This window comes from Lycium ferocissimum, chromosome 9 (assembly GCF_029784015.1).
Source record: "Lycium ferocissimum isolate CSIRO_LF1 chromosome 9, AGI_CSIRO_Lferr_CH_V1, whole genome shotgun sequence".
Classification (NCBI taxonomy): domain Eukaryota; kingdom Viridiplantae; phylum Streptophyta; class Magnoliopsida; order Solanales; family Solanaceae; genus Lycium; species Lycium ferocissimum.
The window spans coordinates 63,393,063-63,414,271 of NC_081350.1; positions in this window are offsets into that span (position 1 = coordinate 63,393,063).

Here is a 21,209-nt window from a genome sequence, read left to right on the forward strand (position 1 = left end):
TGGTTTTGGGGAGGTGGTGGGCTCTTGGATTGCCTTGATCTTGATAGGTCTAATTCGATGCTCCTACGGCTAACTATGCATCCTGGTAACTTACCTGCTGGGACTCAAAACACACACTTTGCCGGGTTTAGCTTTAGATTGAACTTGCGAAGTCTGTAAAAAAACTTGCACAAGTGTGTGGTATGCTCTGAACTTTCTTTCGACTTTATGATGACATCATCCACATAGACTTCGATATCTCGATGTGTCATATCGTGGAATAGCATAGTCATAGCTCTCATGTAGATAGCGCCAGCATTCTTGAGGTCGAACGGCATTACCCTATAATGGTAGACTCCCCAAGGGGTGATGAAAGCCATTTTTTATGCATCTTCTTCGCTCATGAGTATTTGATGGTACCCGGCGAAACAATCCACAAATGACTGCAACTCATGTTTGGCGCAGCTATCTATTAGAATGTGGATGTCTGGGAGAGGAAAGTTTTCTTTTAGACTGGCCCGATTGAGATCTCGGTAGTCCACGTAGATTCGGATCTTTCCATCCTTCTTGGATACTGGCACTATGTTGGCCACCCAGGTGGGGTAGGATGTTGCCTCCGCTATCCCGGACTTGATTTGTTTTTCTACCTCGTCCTTTATCCTGATACTCATATCTGGTTTGAATGTTTGGGTCTTTTATTTGACCGGGACACTAGCTTACCGAGCACCTCTGGTATAACATTCCGTTTTTCATGACTAAGTGGGCCATATGAACAATTTATGCATATTTTACTCAACATAGTCATCGATAGCATATCCGTAAGCGTATGGCAAAAAGCTTTACCAAAATATTATGTAACAACAGGGACGAACAAAATTATGAAACATCTATCCACATACGTCTGTCTACGAGCCTCTAAATAAGATACATACAACCACAAGGAGGGGCCTGTTTTCACCGTGCCCGAATATGTACACAAGAGTAGTACCAATAAGCTGAAGCTCCTAACAATCGGAGGCGCTTTCAATGTGCTTGGTAGTGAGGTCCCGGGGAATCGGACGCGTCGCCGTTTTTACTGCGAGCATGAACGCAGCGTCCACGAAAAGGGGCGTCAGTATGAGGGATGTACTGAGTATGTAAGGCATGAATAATAACACAATGAAAGATACAGAGCATGAATAATAACATGATGAAAATATAGAGCATATCGTGAGATAAGAGAGTAACCTGTACATCTGAGTGCCTTTAAGGCGGATACTATGCATGCTTAGTTTTTCATAAAATCCTTTTCATACATATGTATCATGATAGTGCTACCGAACGTGCAGTCCGATCCTTATACATACATACATATGTGTGTGTATATATATATATATATAGACACACACACACACACACACACACACATAGTAGTGCCGAGGAACGAACGACCCGATCCATTTAACCATATATCCCGCGTCCGGGACGATAACATAATATACCAACTGATCAGGTGGCTATGTGTCTATAGCGCTTCGCCCTTTTTCCCATATTTCCCATATACATATACATATATCATATACACATATAATATAAGTAGCATGCATGAGAGCCTAACGGAAGTTATAACTCTATCGGAGTGACGTAAGGTCAGTAACCTCCGATTATATTATGGAATAGTCATCATCGCTCTATCTCACCTTGAAGGAACAATTAGTATAAGGTGAGGCCAATAACAATGAATAAAAGTTGAGAACGTCAAGAAAATAGCTCAATAATATCATAAAAGCATCGATCTCATAACTTGAGATGTTTAACTATAAAAACATCATCACCGTAATCATTATAGAAAATATTCTCATTGTTAACATCATCATTATCATCGTAAAGACATGTTCATCGCTATTATCACAAGAGCTCACATAATCATAAACCTTTGGTTTGGAAAATAGGGGCATTTTGGAAAACAATTATGGGTCATCGGAAAAGGAATCATACCTTGGAGTCATAAACATCTAACTTTCATAAACAACGAAGTTATGGAAACATTTATGAAATCGTACCATAGGAATCATGCCTTTGAAAGAAAGGGACAAGCCTTAACATACCTGCTGGACCTCCTACTAGCTACGTTTATCCGCCCGAGCTCGTAAATCTACATTCGAGAGGATTCACACTAATGTTAGACTCATTACCACACACTTGTCCTAAGTTTTCAAATTAAACTATTTTATATCCTGCTGAAAATCTAAAAGATCTCCTCATTTATATCACTGCTTTTGAAATCCCAATTCAGCAACCAACAACAACAATAACAATAGCAACCTCAACCATAATATTCCCAACACCCATGATACTTCATAACACCCCATATGGTGTTTATCCCATATTTCCATTAACCAAATCATTTTATAACTATTATACAACTCTATCTCCGTAAAGGAACCAAGATTAATATTAATAATAGAAGATTCATACCTTTCTCCCATTAATAATGCTGTATCTTCACTTCTCCACCTTAAGTTTAGGCCACAACACGCCGTTATACGATTTTGCAACCACAACTATAGGCTATCTGGACCGGAATTCGGGAATTATACCTAGGTTTGTCTTAAAAGTGGGTGTGGGAGGTTTGGGGAATTTTCCAGAGAAGTTGAGAGATTTTGGGGTGTTTTTGGCTGAGAAATGGGGGGTAACCCCCTTTTTATAACGGTCCAGGTTCTGCCTGGACCGACTTAAAATTTACTTAGCGCGTTCGCGGCACCACTCGGCGCATTCGCGCTGAATTGCGTGTGGTCTTGCCCTACGCCTTCGTGCCACCTTCTCCCGCGTTCACGCAGGGTTAATTTCCTGCCTTGACAGCTGATCTTAAAACACGCATAACATGTGATCCCGATATCGTATGAGGGCCCACAACATATGGTTGGAAAGCTATTTCAATTATTTACAACTTTCATGTTGGGCGTATTTCCTAACTCCAAACTTATAATGGAGTTTTGGACTCCTCAAGTCGGATCGTCCGAAAACATCTCCTTACATTATCCTTTTGGAGGGCTTATGCCCATGTTTGACCTAAGGGTCCTTCTCAAGACTTACTCAACTTTCCATGTACTACTCATAATACTTTTCATATGTCCTTTATAAAATCCCGGCATGTGGGCCCCACCTTAGCTCTCTGATTTCCTTGTCCTCCAACCTTCCATGACCTACTATACCAACTTAACCTTGATGATCATAGGATGAACACATATATAACCTCGTACATCCTCAACTACCACCCCGTGCCGGCAATAGTACGTCTGTCACCTAATCTCAACGTGCCAAACTGCGAGGTGTAACAAAGACATCAAGCTATGAGCACTTCTTTCTGTGGAGCCCCTAGATGAGCACTGATTCGCGTTTCTTTAACATCTTCCTTATCACTCAGATTAATTACCTTAGTTTCATCCATATTTGACTTCTTCTTATCGTCTAATTCTTCCAACTCTTCTACCAGTCCCTTTGGCATTATTGTCGCTTCATCGTACTTCTCGTACTCCTGCTGACTATTTTCCTCGTTCGTTTCATGACACGTCATGAAATTTTTGGTTGTTTGATTACAGTTACTACTGAAAAGGCGAGGCAAAGTAAATTTAGGTCCATTATTGTTCGTTATGCGTGGTTAGTTAGAAAACTTCCGTTATTATTATCTGATAAGAACAACAGTTTTATGTAGATCGAGGCTTTTCATTAATTGAAGAGTAATTGGTTACAAACTGTGGTCCTGGTTCGGAAGAACGTTGGATCATTTCCATTTTTAAACATAACGAAGTAATTTAGAAAAGGCGATCATTCGGGCCTCGGCCGATGTCGCCGCTTTTTTAGCCAAATATTTTAAGAAAAACCCATCTCTATACCGAGGAGTCAAGAGGGAAGTAAATGTCCAATTGTTCAAGCACTCTCCTCGCCTCAGACTGCGTATGATGAGTGTCTCCTGGCTTTCCTTAATGATCGCATAGCATCCCTCTTCTTGAAACAGTAACTCGAGACCCCTATCAACTTCTTCTCCATTCTGCATCGACATCTTCCTGGGAAATGACTGGTACAATTCTGGGAGAGGCTGAGGTAAATTCCTTATCGTTTGTTTCCTTTGGATGGCTTTCATGAGCTTGTCCTCGCTAGGGATATAGCCGAGGCCAAAATGGCAGTTTTCCTTTGGGATTGGCACGAGATCTGTTATTCCTTCGAGGTCTCTTCCCTGGCTTCTTCCTATTTCAAAACCATTTCTCAACATAGTGGAGGCAATCGTTCTGTAGACCGCTGGCATTGGCTTATCCACCTCCCATTTTGAATGGGTGGCCCTAACGTATTCCACCACATGGAAATTTGATTGGTGGGGGCTCCCCTCAATCATAGGTATGATGTTGTAAGGATATTTATGGGTATCCTTCTCAGCTGCGACTATAATATTCTGTCCCTGCTATTCAAATTTTATGGCTTGATGCAGAGTTGATAGTAGTGCTCCGATAGAATGTAACCAGGGCCTTCCCAAGAGCATGTTGTGGTTGGCCGTGATCGCCATGACTTGGAATTCTGCTGTGAATGAAGCAGGCCCAACTTGGATCTGTAGGTCTACTTCTCCCAGGGAATCACTTTAGGATTCATCAAATCCCCTGAGGTTTGTATCGCTCTGGCAGATTTTTCCCATGTCATAGCCGAGCTGTGTTAATGTTATGATAGGGTAGATGTTGAGGCCCGATCTATTGTCCACAAGCACTCTCTCTATTGTCTTGCCACGGCATTCTACGGTGATGTTAAGAGCTCTGTTGTGGGAGGTTCCTTCTGTTGGCAATTCTTCTTTGGAGAAGCAGATTTTATGTTCTCCGATGATGTGGGCTACCAACCCAGCCAAGTCTTCGCTGCTCGTACCAGCTGGCACGTGTGCATCATCTAACACTCTCATGAGGGCCTGCCTGTGTGATGGGGAGCTGGCCAGTAATTATAGCACCGATATTTATGCCGGTGCCTTCTTCAAATGCTCAACGATGGAGTAGTCTTTTGGTTGCATACGCTGCCAGAAATCTTTAGCTTTTCCTTCGGTTATCGCTCTCTTTTGGGTGTTTTCTTTCCTTACGGCATTCTGAGCCCGTTCTTCAGAAGTGTAACATGTCCCCGAGCGGGTCATGCCTTAAGATATGACTGCTTGCACAATGATTGGATCTTTGGGAGCAAGTACAATTTGTTTTGCCATTCGGGCTACTATGGGTGCTAGGACGAAAGCCCTGAATCTTAGCCTTTGGAGCTCCTGGCGTCGGGACCAAAACTTTGAAGTTGGGGTGCTCTTGGAGTGTAAGGGAGGCTACTGTTTATTCCATGGATTCAACTGCTTTGGGGGCCAATGCTCTGCAAGCTTCCCAGTCCTCGTCCCTTTCAATCATATGGACCCCGTTGTTTCCATGGTTAGGTAGCGGGTTCATGTTCATATTGGGAGCTGCGGTTTCTAAGGTGATTTCCCTTTTGTCGATCAGATCTTGGATTTTGTGCTTGAGATTTATGCAGTCTTCTGTGCTATGCCCATTTCCTCCCGAATGGTAGGCACAAGTCTGATCAGCCCTGTAAAATCTATTTCCCGGCTGTGCTGGTTGTGGAGGGACTTTCTGGATTAGGCCTGCAGCCAACAGCCTTTCAAAGAGCCGAGCCCTAGGCTCGAGAAGTGTTGTGAATTCTCTCACTGGCTTTCTTTTGAAAGCAGGACGTGGAGCATTATCTATTGGGGGCGGTGGTTGATTTTGATAATTTGGAGGTGGATAACCTTGTGGTGGGTTGTTTTGTGGTAGGCGGTTGTCACACCCTAATTTCTGTTAGGGCGTGATGGGCACCCGACCCTTATTTAGGGCCGAGCGAACCCGCTGACTCACATAATACTCATAATCACGCTGGCTCTCAAATCATGACACAAATACATAACGAAAGTTTTTCGAAGAATAATATGCTTTTTACCTTTCTCGAAGCAAAGAGTATCTGTAACATATAGAAACATATAGAACTTATAATACAACGCATAATAACACATCGGCTTACATAGCCGCTTACATAACCGACATCTTATACCCACGACACTGTCTGCAAAGTCTCTAACAGAACTCCAGATACCATAACATAATACGCTGACTCGGCAGCACTCTGGAGAAAATGGAGCTCGCCAATCCCGCTGGAACATCTTCTACTAATATCTTCAGCTCATGCGGGTATACCGCGCAGCATGAAACGCGCCCCCCGAAGAAAGGGGGGGTCGGCACGAATATGTACCGAGTATGTAAAGCATGAAATACAATAAGCGGGATCATACCCAAGTAAAGAGTGTAGAAAGCCCCGTAAGGCCCGCCTTTGAAAACACATATCATGCAAATCAATGTCATATAATCATCATATAAACATATAGCGTGTCCCGGCCCTCTAATGAGGGACTCGGTAGGTAAAATCATCATATACATGTACATATAGCGTGTCCCGGCCCTCTGACGGGGACTCGGTAAGTAAAATCATATCATCATCATGTATGCATGCTTATACATATATATATATATATACCGCCGGCCCCTCTACAGTGAGGGACTCGGTGAATAGCGTGTCCCGGCCCCCGCTAGCAAGGGACTCGGTATGCCATCCTGGCCTCCATCATCACATCACATAGCGTGTCCCAGCCCTCTAGTGAGGGACTCGGTAGTAATCATATACATATATAGCGTACCCGGCCCTCTAGTGAGGGACTCGGTGAACAATGCAGAGGAATGTGCACGAATACGTACTCGGCCCGGGACTCGGTGAAAGATGCATTGAGGCATGCACGAGCAGAGTAGTGAGAAACCAAATGCAAATAAAACATTTCAAAGACTCAATGAAGTAGTCCAAACGGAATATCATTTGAAAGTCGGACAATAGTTATATCAAATATCTTTCGGACGTTATTCGAAAGCATTGCATACATCATAAACGTATTAACAAAACCATAAGGGTCATAGTCATATTCAAACCATAGGGACCATAGCCATACGCCAAACCAATCTGAGTCCGCCTCGGAAAGTTACAAACTTTATTCACTTTAGGACTTTCTACGAACAAATCGAAGCGATCCTAGCCCTTATGTGAAAGTTACGGATGTTCGTTGTTTCGGAATCATTTAGGAAACAAACTCTTTTTGGAAACAAACTTTTATGCAGCCTTTGAAATCCATTCATGCGAAAAACATGAAAATCATAATTTGACTACATTACGAATATGAATATCAAGAAACAAATAGGGATCATAAACATGCTCGGATCGCAAGAATAGAATTACCTCGGGGTGCGTGTCATAACTTACTTTTCACTAAGACATGCCAAAGAAAGAAGGGTTGAGCTTACATACCTTAGCCGCTTCCTAAGCTAATCCGAACTTACGTCTCGACTTCTCACGATCTACAATAATGTCATTAGGTATCAACCATTAGCCACAACACTTAAGAATCCAATTCCAAATTAATACTTTATCTACAAAAATTTCGGCAGCATTTCCCCTATAACTTCAACATCCCCGAGAATTCAACTCGGCCAAATCAACAACCAAACTAACAACCATACTAACAATATCCATAAGTGATTCAAAACGCATTCTAACATTAATAATTCCTTTCTACACCATTCGGCAACATTTCATTTATATTCAAATAAACTACATACGATCAATTCAATACCAATGCTCTTAAGTTCAAGTACCAATCCAAGATCATTCAATTAAGATTCAAGAACATTTCAAACAATCCGCTCAATGATCAAACAAGCCAATCCAATACATGCTTCTCACTAAAAACCATTCCAATTCAACAAGAACATTACCAACACCTTTCTTTCTTCCACATTCATAAATTATGTCAACAATACATACGTTTACAACTTCATTTTCATAAATTCAAGCCATATCAAGATCACATTATCTTCCAATTCAGCCCACACAATTATAACCTTAACTTGGATCATTAAAACTTCATTTTACATCATAGAATTCACAACGACGACAACCAAAATACTACATCACATTAGTCCCACATGCCTACACCAAATCAGCCCATTTTCGGCCACAACAACAACATACAAATTCCATGGTTTTCATCCATTTCTACACATTACAACAACACCCAAACATGCTAAATACAATTAGTTCATCACTCCTACACAACAACACACACACACGGCCACAACACAATACATACGGCCACAACACAATACCCTTAATTTCATGAATTTCATTCATCTCCACATACTACGACATGCACAAACCATGCATAACATATGAAAAAGGAGATTAAACCTTACCTTCTTCATTCAATTCTTCCACTCGGCTAGGAGTTTTTATAGCAAAACGAATGGTTTTCTCCCTCCAACAACTACTCCACGTTGTAGAGGGCCTTCCAATTGGTAGAAAAACTAGAAGAAAAGAATTTTCCATGATCAAAATTGATGGGCAAGTTTCGGCCAGCCCCTTGGCCGAATGGCTTGCTCTTGTTCTTTCTTTTTTTCTCTCCAAGTTTCTTGAATTTTCCTAAGAGTGAAGATGATGAAAATGATCCCTTGTCATCCTTTTTAATTGCATATACTAATCTTCCATGTGGCCATGGCCCACATCCATGTGGCCGGCCACATGGCTTTTAATTACATGAAGTGGCCAATATTTCTATAATTAACTTTTGGCCCCAAATTTTCATGAAATGTTTAACTTCCCATAATTCACTTTTAACCCCAAATTCCTTAATATTCCATACCAATAAAATCATAAGCGACTTCTGCCTTACAACAAAGTCGGAAAATAGCCCTGTCCATGACTCATCGCAACCAACTTAAAAAGATTCCGACGTACAAAATGCGGGATGTAACATCCTTCCCCCCTTTAGAACATTCGTCCTCGAATGTTCAACTAGTCGCATAGGGTCTTAAGGATCTCGGGTTTCCTTTACTACCATAGCATGCGATCTCATCTAGCGATCCTATTTCTCTTTCATCTCTTCCTCAAGTTCGCAAGTCATTTTCTTTCTGTTATCATTCCGTCACGGTGCCTTAACGGAAGCTACGTCTTTAGCACGCAACCTCTTGCCTTACAAATAGTGTAATAAGGTTCGGTGTATCTCGGGTTAAGCACTTCCTTCTTGTTGAATCTGAGTACGTTCTTCACAGACAATATCTTCAAGCATACCCATTCGCTGGTCTGGAATTCTAAGTGTCGATACCGATTGTCGTCATATGATTCCTGTCGTTTTTGAGCTACTAATTGCCGTTCCCTGCTTTAACCTTTATCGGCTGATACAATTCTGAAAGAAGTTGGCGTATAAATTCACCCTCCTTTTTGTGGCCAACTAGTTCTGATCACTTGCTTATGGACGTTTTAAGGCAGAAAGGTCAGTGGGCCAGGCCCAACCCGAGCCCAACCGGGTCAGGCCCATTACCCACACCTTTTTAAATGAAATATCAGCCTTTTCTCCTCATTTTTCACACCAAAACACGAGAAAATTCTGGAGAAAAAGAGAGAGGAGAGCCTAGAGAAAAACTAATTTTGACCAAAATTTACGCCCCGAATTCCGAAGCCCATGAAGAGAAAAGTGTCTACGTCGCGTTGCCTTCAATTTGAGCTAAAAATCAACCAAGAAGAAGAGGGTGGACGTGGTGGCTGCACACTTGAGGTAAGATTAAGGTTCCTTTTCATTGTTAACAAGTTTATTCAGAGTTTTAACAGATTAGAACGGAGGGAATGGTGTGTAGAAATGGATGAAATTCATGAAACTTTGTGTGTTGAAGTTGGGCCGTGTAGGGGCTGTTTTTGGTAAAAATATGATGAACAAATTTTACTTAGTATTCTTGGTTGTTGTTGTTGTGGATTCTATGATGAAAATGAAGGTTTGATGGTTCAAATTGAAGTTGTAATCGTGTGGGCTGTTTTGGAAGCTAATGTGATTTTAATATGGTTTCTTGTATTTATGATAATAATGTTGTCAATGTGTGAATTGTTGGTGTAGTTGATGAATTTGGAAGAAAGAAATGTGTTGTTGTTGTTTTCTTGAACTTGGGAGGTTTCGGGTTGCATGGTATATTGGATGGGTTGTTTTGAATAGTGTGCGGATTGTTGGAAGTATTTTTGAATCTTGTTTGAATAATATCGGATTAGTATTTGAATATGTGAGCGTCGATGTTGACTTGAATGCATGTAGTTGAATGGAAGATAAATGGAATGTTGATGAGTTATGTAGAAAAGAGTTATTAACATTAGAATGCGTTTTGAATTCATTATTGATGTTGTTAACATGGTTGTTGGTATTGTTGTGGAAGATTTGACCGAGTTGAATTCTCGGGGTTGTTGAATTTACAGGGGAAATGCTGCCCAAATTTCTATAGAACTAAGTGCTAGTTTGAGATTGGAGTTTTAAGTATCTATAGCTGATGTTTGGTATATAACGATGTTGTTATAGATCGTGGGCAGCCCAAGACTTAAGTTTGGATTAGCTTAGGAAGCGGACGAGGTATGTAAAGCTTACCCTTCTTTCTTTTGGCATGTCTTAGTTGTTAGTAAGTTATGACACGAGTCTCGAGGTAACTCCATTCTAAGGTCCGAGTATGTATATGATTCTTATTTGCTTCTTGATATTCGCACTCTTAAAATGGTGAACTATGGTCCTTATGTCTTTTGCATGATTGAGTTCCAAATGTTGCAGAAAGAATTTTTGTTCTTAAAAGATCCTATGTCTACAAGTGTCCGTAACTTTCATAGACGGAACCGGATCGCTTTGATATGTTCGTAAATGATTTTATAACGTATAATGACTTTAACTTTCATGTGCGGGCCGGATTGGTTTAATGCACATCCGTGGGCCCCGAGATTTACCCTTGTATAGTTCTAACGACTTGTTTTTTTGAAAGAACTTAACATGATTTCCGTTTTGACTCTCGAGCTTCGACTACTTACTTATTCATTGAGTCTGTGATGATGATTTATGTGTATATGGTTTCTCACTACTCTGCTCGTGCCAGCCTCAATATGTCCTTCACTACGTCCCGGGCCAGGGCATGTATTCGTGCACTCCATTGCATTGTTCACCGCGTCCTTCACTAGAGGGCGGGGCGGCGTTATATTTACCGCGTCCTCACAGAGGGTCGGGGCACGTTATATGATATAATGATGAGATGGGGATGGCGGCCAGGATGGCATATGATGATTCTATTCACCGAGTCCCTCACTAGAGGGCCGGGTACGGTATATATATATATGTATATGCATGCATACATGATGATGATATGATTTTACTTACCGAGTCCCTCACTGGAGGGCCGGGACACGCTATATGTTTATACGATGATTTTATGACATTGACATGCATGATATGTGTTTTCAAAAGCAAGTCTTATGATTTTCTATACTCCTTACTCCCAAGATGATCCCATTTCGTATTTCATGCTTTACATGCTCAGTACACACAATCCGTATCGATCCGCTTTCTTCGAGGGCTGCGTTTCATGCCACGCGGTACACCGCATTTTGAAGATATTAGTAGAAGATGTTCCAGCGGGATTGGCGAGCTCCATTTTCTCCGGAGTACTGCCGAGTCTGAGTATTATGTTGTGGTATCATGTTCTGTGTTAGAGACTTTGCAGATAGAGTCACGTGTATAATATGTCATTTTTTGTAGCGGCTACATAGCCGATGTATCATTATGTCTTATACTACGAGATTTCATACGATTACGATTTTTGTTTGATTTGAGAAAAACGAAAAGCTGTTTGTTTTCTCGAAAAAAACTTTCATTGTGTACTTATGTCGGATTTAAGGGCCCGGTGTGATTATGAGTTTTGACGAGAGTTAGTGGGTTCGCTCGGCCCTAAGTAAGGGTCGGGTGCCCATCACACCCTATCGAGTTAGGGTGTGACAAATTCCGTACTGACCCCCTTTCTTCGGGGGCTGCGTTTCATGCCACGCAGGTACACCCAGACGAGCTGAAGATATTAGTAGAAGATGTTCCAGCGGGATTGGCGAGCTCCATTTTCTCCGGAGTACTGCCGAGTCTGAGTATTATGTTGTGGTATCATGTTCTGTGTTAGAGACTTTGCAGATAGAGTCACGTGTATAATATGTCATTTTTGTAAGCAGCTCTATAAGCCGATGTATCATTATGTCTTATACTACAGATTTCATACGATTACAGATTTTGTTTGATTTGAGAAAAACGAAAAGCCTGTTTGTTTTCTGAAAAACTTTCATTGTGTACTTATGTCAGGATTTAAGGGCCCAGTGTGATTATGAGTTTTGACGAGAGTTAGTGGGTTCGCTCGGCCCTAAGTAAGGGTCGGGTGCCCATCACACCCTATCAGGTTAGGGTGTGACAAATTGGTATCAGAGCAGTTCGTCGTAGGGGTTGTCTGCAAAGTCGTGTCCAGTAGAGTCCTGTTTATGGTGTGAAGCGCGCCACATTTATAAACAGGTGGCTACGGGGCATCTAGGGTGGTTACTCTTCTTTCACCTCTTAGATCGTGCCATAGAGCCAAGTCATAGGAAATGAGATTCCTTACCCTGACTTTTGATTGCAGCAGAAGAATGACATCGATAGAAGAAAGCGATTGATGATGTTGGAAGTTACAAAGCACGCAGGTAAGTAAAGGTATGAAAGATATATGTCGGGTAAGATATTGAAGTACAATTGAAATACAAAGTCAAGATTAAAAGGGAAAGTGAACAAGAAAGCGTAACAGTGCGGTTTGAAATTTGGGCATACGAGGTATGTTCATCATTTTTGCATCTTGTTGTTGGTATTGAGAGCCCTGTGTGGCTGTGATATGATAAGATACATATATACATATGTTGGCCCTGTGAGGCATTGTTGGTATTTCCTGCGTGCAGGTTTGGAGATAGTAACAATTATAGAGGAGACTCTGCCAAAATTTTCCTGGGAATAAAAAGAGAGAATGAGATATGGGACTGTGATATGACTTGAAAGGTCGTGCCAATAGTAATGATCAGATTTGATTAAGCTATGAGTACGACCGACATCGAGAAAGAAGTTAATTACTAAATTGAGGATAAGAATAATTAGAAGGTCGATATCGACATGATAAAAGAAATTGGAAAGGGCTTGTGATACTAAGAGACGATTTAGAAAAGGCTGGCAAACCTTGATACAGAGTTATTTAAGGTACCAACTGAATTGTTAAGCAGGGATAAATTATGACGAGTTTATCGTTGGAAGAAGTAATAGTATGATTAAGACAAAAGTACAGAGGAAAAGAATTGTGATGGATATGAATGTATTGATGGAAATTGACTTTCAGATATTAGGGATAAAGTTGATCAGAAAGGGTAAAGGGTTAAGAAGTATTATCATATAGGATTGATCACGAATAAGATATACTGTTAGTATAATGAGGATTGTCGTGAAAATAAGTAAAGCCTAGTGAGAAGGTGTCCAAAACTATGATATGATCTGCGTAGCTAGAATATAAAGGCAAGTATGAAACGGGGAAGCGAACTATAGAACGAATAGGGAAGACTTACCAAGTTCTGTAGGAGGAGTTTGGAATCAGGGTTATATAATAACGGAAATGATAGTGAGCATAAGAAAAGAAAGGGTAATCGGAAGGAGGAAATAGGAAGAGAGCGAGATAGCAGTATAGTATTAGACTATGACATGTGTAGCCAAGGATACGAGTACCATAAGTGATGGGAATGTGAAAGACTCGGTTATAGGAAGGATAAGGAACGAGGTAAAATGAGAGCAAAAATCCAAAGGCCGATAACCAAGTATTTATAAGTAACGACGACGAAGGTGCGATCGCTACCATTGGGAATCTGGAAGTTTAGGACGAAAAGTAATCATATCCACAGGTGAAAAGTGAATACTGAGGACCAAAGGAGGGCTAAAATAGTAATTGTTTTATGAGAGCGTGTTGAAATCTGTGAAGGCTTCAACTTACTCCAGATTACGTGACGGAGGTCATGCGGTGAGGTGGACCCGATTATACCGACATTAAAGCATTGTATTTCGTCAGAGTTCCAAGGTTAAGCGTGCTGGAGTGAGAGCAATTTTAGGATGGGTGACCACTGGGAAGTTTTCTGAAAGTCTTACAAATTCAGACGTAAGAAGCAAATGAGAAGCTAGGGTAATCTAAGGAAAATTAGAGTCTGCAGAGTGGGCGGAAACCTTAAGAGGTCGCGTAAGCCGAGGCGGACTGGACCGGTGAAGAGAAAGAAGGTGCGCCACAGCTCCAGAATTAGGGTGAGTTGGAATAGCGGTTAGAAATATTCTGTGAGTGAGATGGTAATTATATGAATACGTACGTACCTGATATCCTGTACGTGACTACATCAGCGGATATGTGTATTCGACCGAACGTGCCCGGTATATGGAAGTGCTTAGGACAAGGCAACGAGGTTCAAATATAAATGGCACAAATGTTACAAGGCAAGCGGATCTGTTTTCACTACGGAGTTAAGCTTGGAAAGTTCTAATACAATGATATTTGGAAAAAGAAAAAAAAAGTAGAGTAGATAGGAAGGCAAGGGAATCAAAATGTCGGAATAAAAGTGCCGCCTAATTGAGAGTGGAAATGCGGACATAGGACAAAGTATCTTTGGGGCAATGGTATAAGTACGCCCCAAAGGGGAAGCGAGTGCGAGAGATGTAAGTGTAAGATGAAGACAATCGACATTGCAATATCTTGGATATGGATGCTTGGGCTACGGGTAAGATCCTTATCGAGAGACAAGTCGGTAAGATTTAAAAGCTCAAACAATAAAGGGGTAGAAATTGAGATGGTAGTTGAGATAGTGCGGGAATCATTTGTAAAGTGAAGAATATGGCATTGGAAAGTAGATGCTTATAAAAAAGGAGAAAATACGACAAAGAGAAAGTAACGAGTAACTTACAGAGACATTGTGAAAGGAATACAGCCATGCTGGATTAAAGGCTAAGACGTGGGCAATAAAGCGGTTGGCTAATGATACTGTGACCTATAAGTAGCAAGGCAGAAAGATAGCAAACCTCCTATAGTAAGAAGTGAGAAAAGGAAGGGAAAGGAGTATGACAAGATAGACTACCAGCGAATGTTGGTACGGAGGGGATATGTGAAATAGCATGAACCGGGAGAAGGAAAGATCGTGACTAAGATTGAATATACTTTATGCGGGTCGATACAAAGGGTAGCTATGTTACCTATGGATATTTATATGCTAAGGATGAGACCAAGCGAATACTTAATGAGAAAAGTTTGGATCCAGTAATAACAATATGGTTACGAGATTTTTGGGTGCATTGAGAAAAGATGTAAAGAGGGTTTAGGCTGAATTACCGAGATAGAATTAGTACTGAGGACAAACAGAACATGGCTATGGTTGAACCAAAGACCTATCCGATCTATTGTAAGGTAAGAGAGGCGAAGACAAGTAAAACATAAGGATTAGCGAAGCCACGCTAAGGTATTTCTTGGGCTAATTTGAGCACCTTCATATATTCGCGTAAAGGTTGTAACATAATGTGTGACCGGAAAGTTGAGAACAAGATCTGAGCAAAGGGACGATAGAAGAGTTCGAATTAAAGATAAAGAAATGACATGAGACAATGTGCCTAGAATGTTACAAGTAGAGTAAAGGGAATTATAAGATGATTTAAGCAAGATGATCAGAACTAGCTGGCTACTAAAAGAGGGTGAATTTATGTGTCAAATTCTTTCAGGATGATACCAGCTGATGATAATTAAAGCAGGGAACGGCTATTAGCAGCTCAGAGACGACAAAAATCATATGACGACAATCGGCGTCGACACTTAGAATTCCAGATTGGCGAGTGGGTATATTTGAAGATATCACCCATGAAAGGTGTAATGAGATCCGACAAGAAGGAGAAGTTTAACCCGAGATGTATTGGACTTTATTACATTGTTCGTAAGGTAAGAAGTTTGCGTACTAAAGACATGGCGTTGCTAAGGTATTGTGGCAGAATAATAACAGGAAGGAGATGACTTGAGAAGCTGAAGAGGAGATGAAGAAGAAATAGGATTGGTAGATGAGACTGCATGTTATAGTAATAAAGGGAACCCCCGAGATCCTTATAAGACCTTATGAGGCTAGTTGAACATTCGAGGATGAATGTTCTAAAGGGAGGAAGGATGTTATATCCCGTATTTTGTACGTTGGGATAATCCGAGCTAACCATGATAAGTTAAGGACAAGACTAATTCGGGATACGAGGTTGAGACTTTTGACCTCCGATTTTATTTTAATGCGCAAGTTGCTTATGAATTTTATTGGTATGGAATATTAAGGGAAATTAGGGGCTAGAAGTTGAAATAAAAATTTCATGAAAAGGCCAAAGTGGCCGTGTGTTAAGGTGGAACCCACATGTTGGGATTTTATAAAGGACATATGAAGAGATATATGGGTAGTACATGTGAAGTTGAGCAAGTCCTAAAAAGGACCCATAAGCTAAAAATGAGTGTAAGCCCTCCAAAAGGGCGATTTAATAAAATGTCTTCGGGTGATCTGACTTCGAGGGGCCAAAACAGTATTATGAGTTTGGAATTTGGGAAAACTCCCAGAATAAAAGTTGTAGATAATTGAAATAGCTTTTCAACCATAAGTCGTGGGTTGTGCGACATCGGGATAAGGAGATATGGATGTTTTAAGGCAGAAAGGTCGGTGGGCAGGAGCCCAACCCGAGCCCAACTAGGTCAGGCCCATTACCACACCTTTTTAAATGAAATATCAGCCTTTTCTCCTCATTTTTCATACCAAAACACCCAGAAAATTCTGGAGAAAAAAGAGAGGAGAGCCTAGAGAGAAAAACTAATTTTGACCAAAATTCGCGCCCGAATTCGAAGCCCATGAAGAGAAAAGTGTCGTACGTCGCGTTGCCTTCAATTTGAGCTAAAAATCAACCAAGAAGAAGAGGGTGGACGTGGTGGCTGCACACTTGAGGTAAGATTAAGGTTCCTTTTCATTGTTAACAAGTTTATTCATAGTTTTAACGGATTAGAACGGAGGGAATGGTGTGTAGAAATGGATGAAATTCATGAAACTTTGTGTGTTGAAGTTGGGCCGTGTAGGGGCTGTTTTTGGTAAAAATATGATGAACAAATTTTACTTAGTATTCTTGGTTGTTGTTGTTGTGGATTCTATGATGAAAATGAAGGTTTGATGGTTCAAATTGAAGTTGTAATCGTGTGGGCTGTTTTGGAAGCTAATGTGATTGTAGTATGGTTTCTTGTATTTATGATAATAATGTTGTCAATGTGTGAATTGTTGGTGTAGTTGATGAATTTGGAAGAAAGAAATATGTTGTTGTTGTTTTCTTGAACTTGGGAGGTTTCGGGTTGTATGGTATATTGGATGGGTTGTTTTGAATATTGTGCGGATTGTTGAAAATATTTTTGAATCTTGTTTGAATAATCTCGGATTAGTATTTGAATATGTGAGCGTCGATGTTGACTTGAATGCATGTAGTTGAATGGAAGATAAATTGAATGTTGATGAGTTATGTAGAAAAGAGTTATTAACATTAGAATGCGTTTTGAATTCATTATTGATGTTGTTAAAATGGTTGTTGGTATTGTTGTGGAAGATTTGACCGAGTTGAATTCTCGGGGTTGTTGAATTTACAGGGGAAATGCTGCCCAAATTTCTATAGAACTAAGTGCTAGTTTGAGATTGGAGTTTTAAGTATCTATAGCTGATGTTTGGTATATAACGATGTTGTTATAGATCGTGGGCAGCCCAAGACTTAAGTTTGGATTAGCTTAGGAAGCGGACTTTGGGTATGTAAAGCTTACCCTTCTTTCTTTTGGCATGTCTTAGTTGTTAGTAAGTTATGACACGAGTCTCGAGGTAACTCCATTCTAAGGTCCGAGTATGTATATGATTCTTATTTGCTTCTTGATATTCACTCTTAAAATGGTGAACTATGGTCCTTATGTCTTTTGCATGATTGAGTTCCAAATGTTGCAGAAAGAATTTTTGTTCTTAAAAGATCCTATGTCTACAAGTGTCCATAACTTTCATAGACGGAACCGGATCGCTTTGATATGTTCGTAAATGATTTTATAACGTATAATGACTTTAACTTTCATGTGCGGGCCCGGATTGGTTTAATGCACATCCGTGGGCCCCGAGATTTACCCTTGTATAGTTCTAACGACTTGTTTTTTTGAAAGAACTTAACATGATTTCCGTTTTGACTCTCGAGCTTCGACTACTTACTTATTCATTGAGTCTGTGATGATGATTTATGTGTATATGGTTTCTCACTGGCCTCGCTCGTGCCCGGCCTCAATATGTCCTTCACTGCGTCCCGGGCCAAGGCATGTATTCGTGCACTCCATTGCATTGTTCACCGCGTCCTTCACTAGAGGGCCGGGGCACGTTATATTTACCGCGTCCCTCACTAGAGGGTCGGGGCACGTTATATGATATAATGATGAGATGGGGATGGCGGCCAGGATGGCATATGATGATTCTATTCACCGAGTCCCTCACTAGAGGGCCGGGTACGGTATATATATATATATGTATATGCATGCATACATGATGATGATATGATTTTACTTTACCGAGTCCCCTCGGAGGGCCGGGACACGCTATATGTTTATACGATGGTTTTATGACATTGACATGCATGATATGTGTTTTCAAAAGCAAGTCTTATGATTTTCTATACTCCTTACTCCAGTATGACCCCGCTTACTGTATTTCATGCTTTACATGCTCAGTACACATTTCGTACTGACCCCCTTTCTTCGGGGGCTGCGTTTCATGCCACGCGTACACCTGCAATTTAGTCGAAGATATTAGTAGAAGATGTTCCGGCGGGATTGGCGACTCCATTTTCTCCCGAGTGCGCCGGTCCGAGTATTATGTTGTGGTATCATGTTCTGTGTTAGAGACTTTGCAGATAGAGTCACGTGTATAATATGTCATTTTTGTAAGCGGCTCTATAAGCCGATGTATCGTTATGTCTTATACTACAGATTTCGTACGATTACAGATTTTGTTTGATTTGAGAAAAACGAAAAGCCTGTTTGTTTTCTGAAAAACTTTCATTGTGTACTTATGTCAGGATTTAAGGGCCCAGTGTGATTATGAGTTTCACGAGAGTCAGTGGGTTCGCTCGGCCCTAAGTAAGGGTCGGGTGCCCATCACACCCTATCAGGTTAGGGTGTGACACTTAAATTGTCTTACAATCTTTCTTTACTCATCTTGTTACATTTTCAGCACATTGTCTCATGTCATTACCTTATCTTTAATCCGAACTCTTCTATCATCCCTTTGCTCAGATCTTGCTCTCAACTTTCCTGTCACACGTGATGTTGCAATCTTTACCCGAATGTACGAAGGGGGTCAAATTATTCTATGCACCACCTCAACGTAGCTTTACTAATCTTTATGTTTTACTTGTCTTCGCCTCTCTTACCTTACGGCCGGTATCGGGTAGGTCTTTGGTTCAACCGTAGCCATGTCTTGTTCGTTCTCAGTACTAGTTCCACCTCGGCAATTTGTCTCAACCATCCTAACATCTTTCCTTAATGCACCTAAAGTATTATCACCGTATTGTTGTTACCGACCCTAAACTTTTCTCGTTACACATTTACTTGGTCTCACCTCCAGTGTATAAATATTCATAGGTAACATGACTGCCCTTGCACGACCTGCATATTTAATCTTAGTCACGATCGTTCCTTTACGGTTCATACTATTCCACATCTTACCCCGTGCTCGCATCTGCTAGGTGTCTACCTTGTCATACTCCTTTTCCTCGCTTTTCTTACTTTCTACCATAGGAAATTTTCTCTGCTAGCAACCACTCTATTGCCTACATCTTAACCTCTGATCCCGTATAGCCGTACTACCCTTCACAATGTCTCCGTAAGCTACTCGTTACTTTCCTTTGTCGTATTCTCTCTTTAAGTCTCCATTTCCTAATATCATGTTATTCCGGATACTTACAACTAATTCTCAGCGCCATCTCGATTATTACCCTGACTTCTATTCCTTTACTACTGGCTTTTGGGTCTTACTAACTTGTCTCGGCAAGGAATCTTACCTGTGGCCCAAACGTCCGTATCCAATATTTTGTAGTGTCGTTTGCCTTCATCTTACACTTGCATCTTTCCCCCTCGCTTCCCCCCTTTAGGGGTGTGCTTATACCATTTTCCGTTTAGGCTTTGCCCTACGTCCGTATTTCCAATCTTAATTAGATAGCACTTTTATTCCGACATTTTAATTCCCTTGCCTTCCGCCTACTCGCTTTCTTTCTTTTCCAAATATCGTTGTATTAGCACTTTCCAAGCTTAACTTGTAGTGAAAACAACATCAGCTTGCCTCGTAACATTTGTACTCTTTATATATGTTTTTCCACTTAAACCTCGTTACTGTGTCCGATTAATGCCTTCCATATACCGCCACGTTGATTGCCGGAATACATATATCCGCTGATCTAACCATGTACAGGATATCCTGTGCGTACCTATGTGCACATATAGTCCCTACTATCTTGCTTACAAGATATCTCCACACACTATTCCGACTCACTCTAATCCTAGAACTGTGATGCACTTTCTTCCTCTTTATCGGTCTAATTTGCACCATTCTGCGCGACCTTTTAGGGTTTCTGCCCACTCCTCAGACTCGTAATTTGTCCTTAAGTCACTCTAACTCCTCATTTACTTCTTGCGTCTGAATTTGTAGAACTTTCAAAAAACTTCCCGGGGGGGTCACCCATCCTAGAATTTCTCTCGCTTTAGCACGCTTAACCTTAGAACTCTGGCGGAATACGACACTTTAACGCTCGTATAACTGCGTCCATCCTACCGCATCACCTTCGTCACGTATTTTAGAGTAAGTCGAAGTCCTAACGGATTTCAAAACGTACTCATAACACGTTTCCCTCTGAATTAGAAAGGTTTCTTAGCCTCCTGACTTCACAATTTCTATTTCAACTCCCTTTAATCCTCAATATTCACGTTTCACCTCTAGACATGACTACTTTTCCGTCTTAGACCTCCAGATCTCAATGGTGAGGAATACACCTCGATCGCTGTTACTTATGACTACTCGGTCATCGCCCTCTGGACTTCGTTCTCATTTTACCTTGTTCTTCGTCCTTTCTACATCGAGTCTTTTACCGTCCCGTCACTTCTACGCTCCGTATCCTTAACTTCACATGTCATGGTCTATTACTATACCGTTATCTCACTCTCTTCTTACTTCCTCCTTCC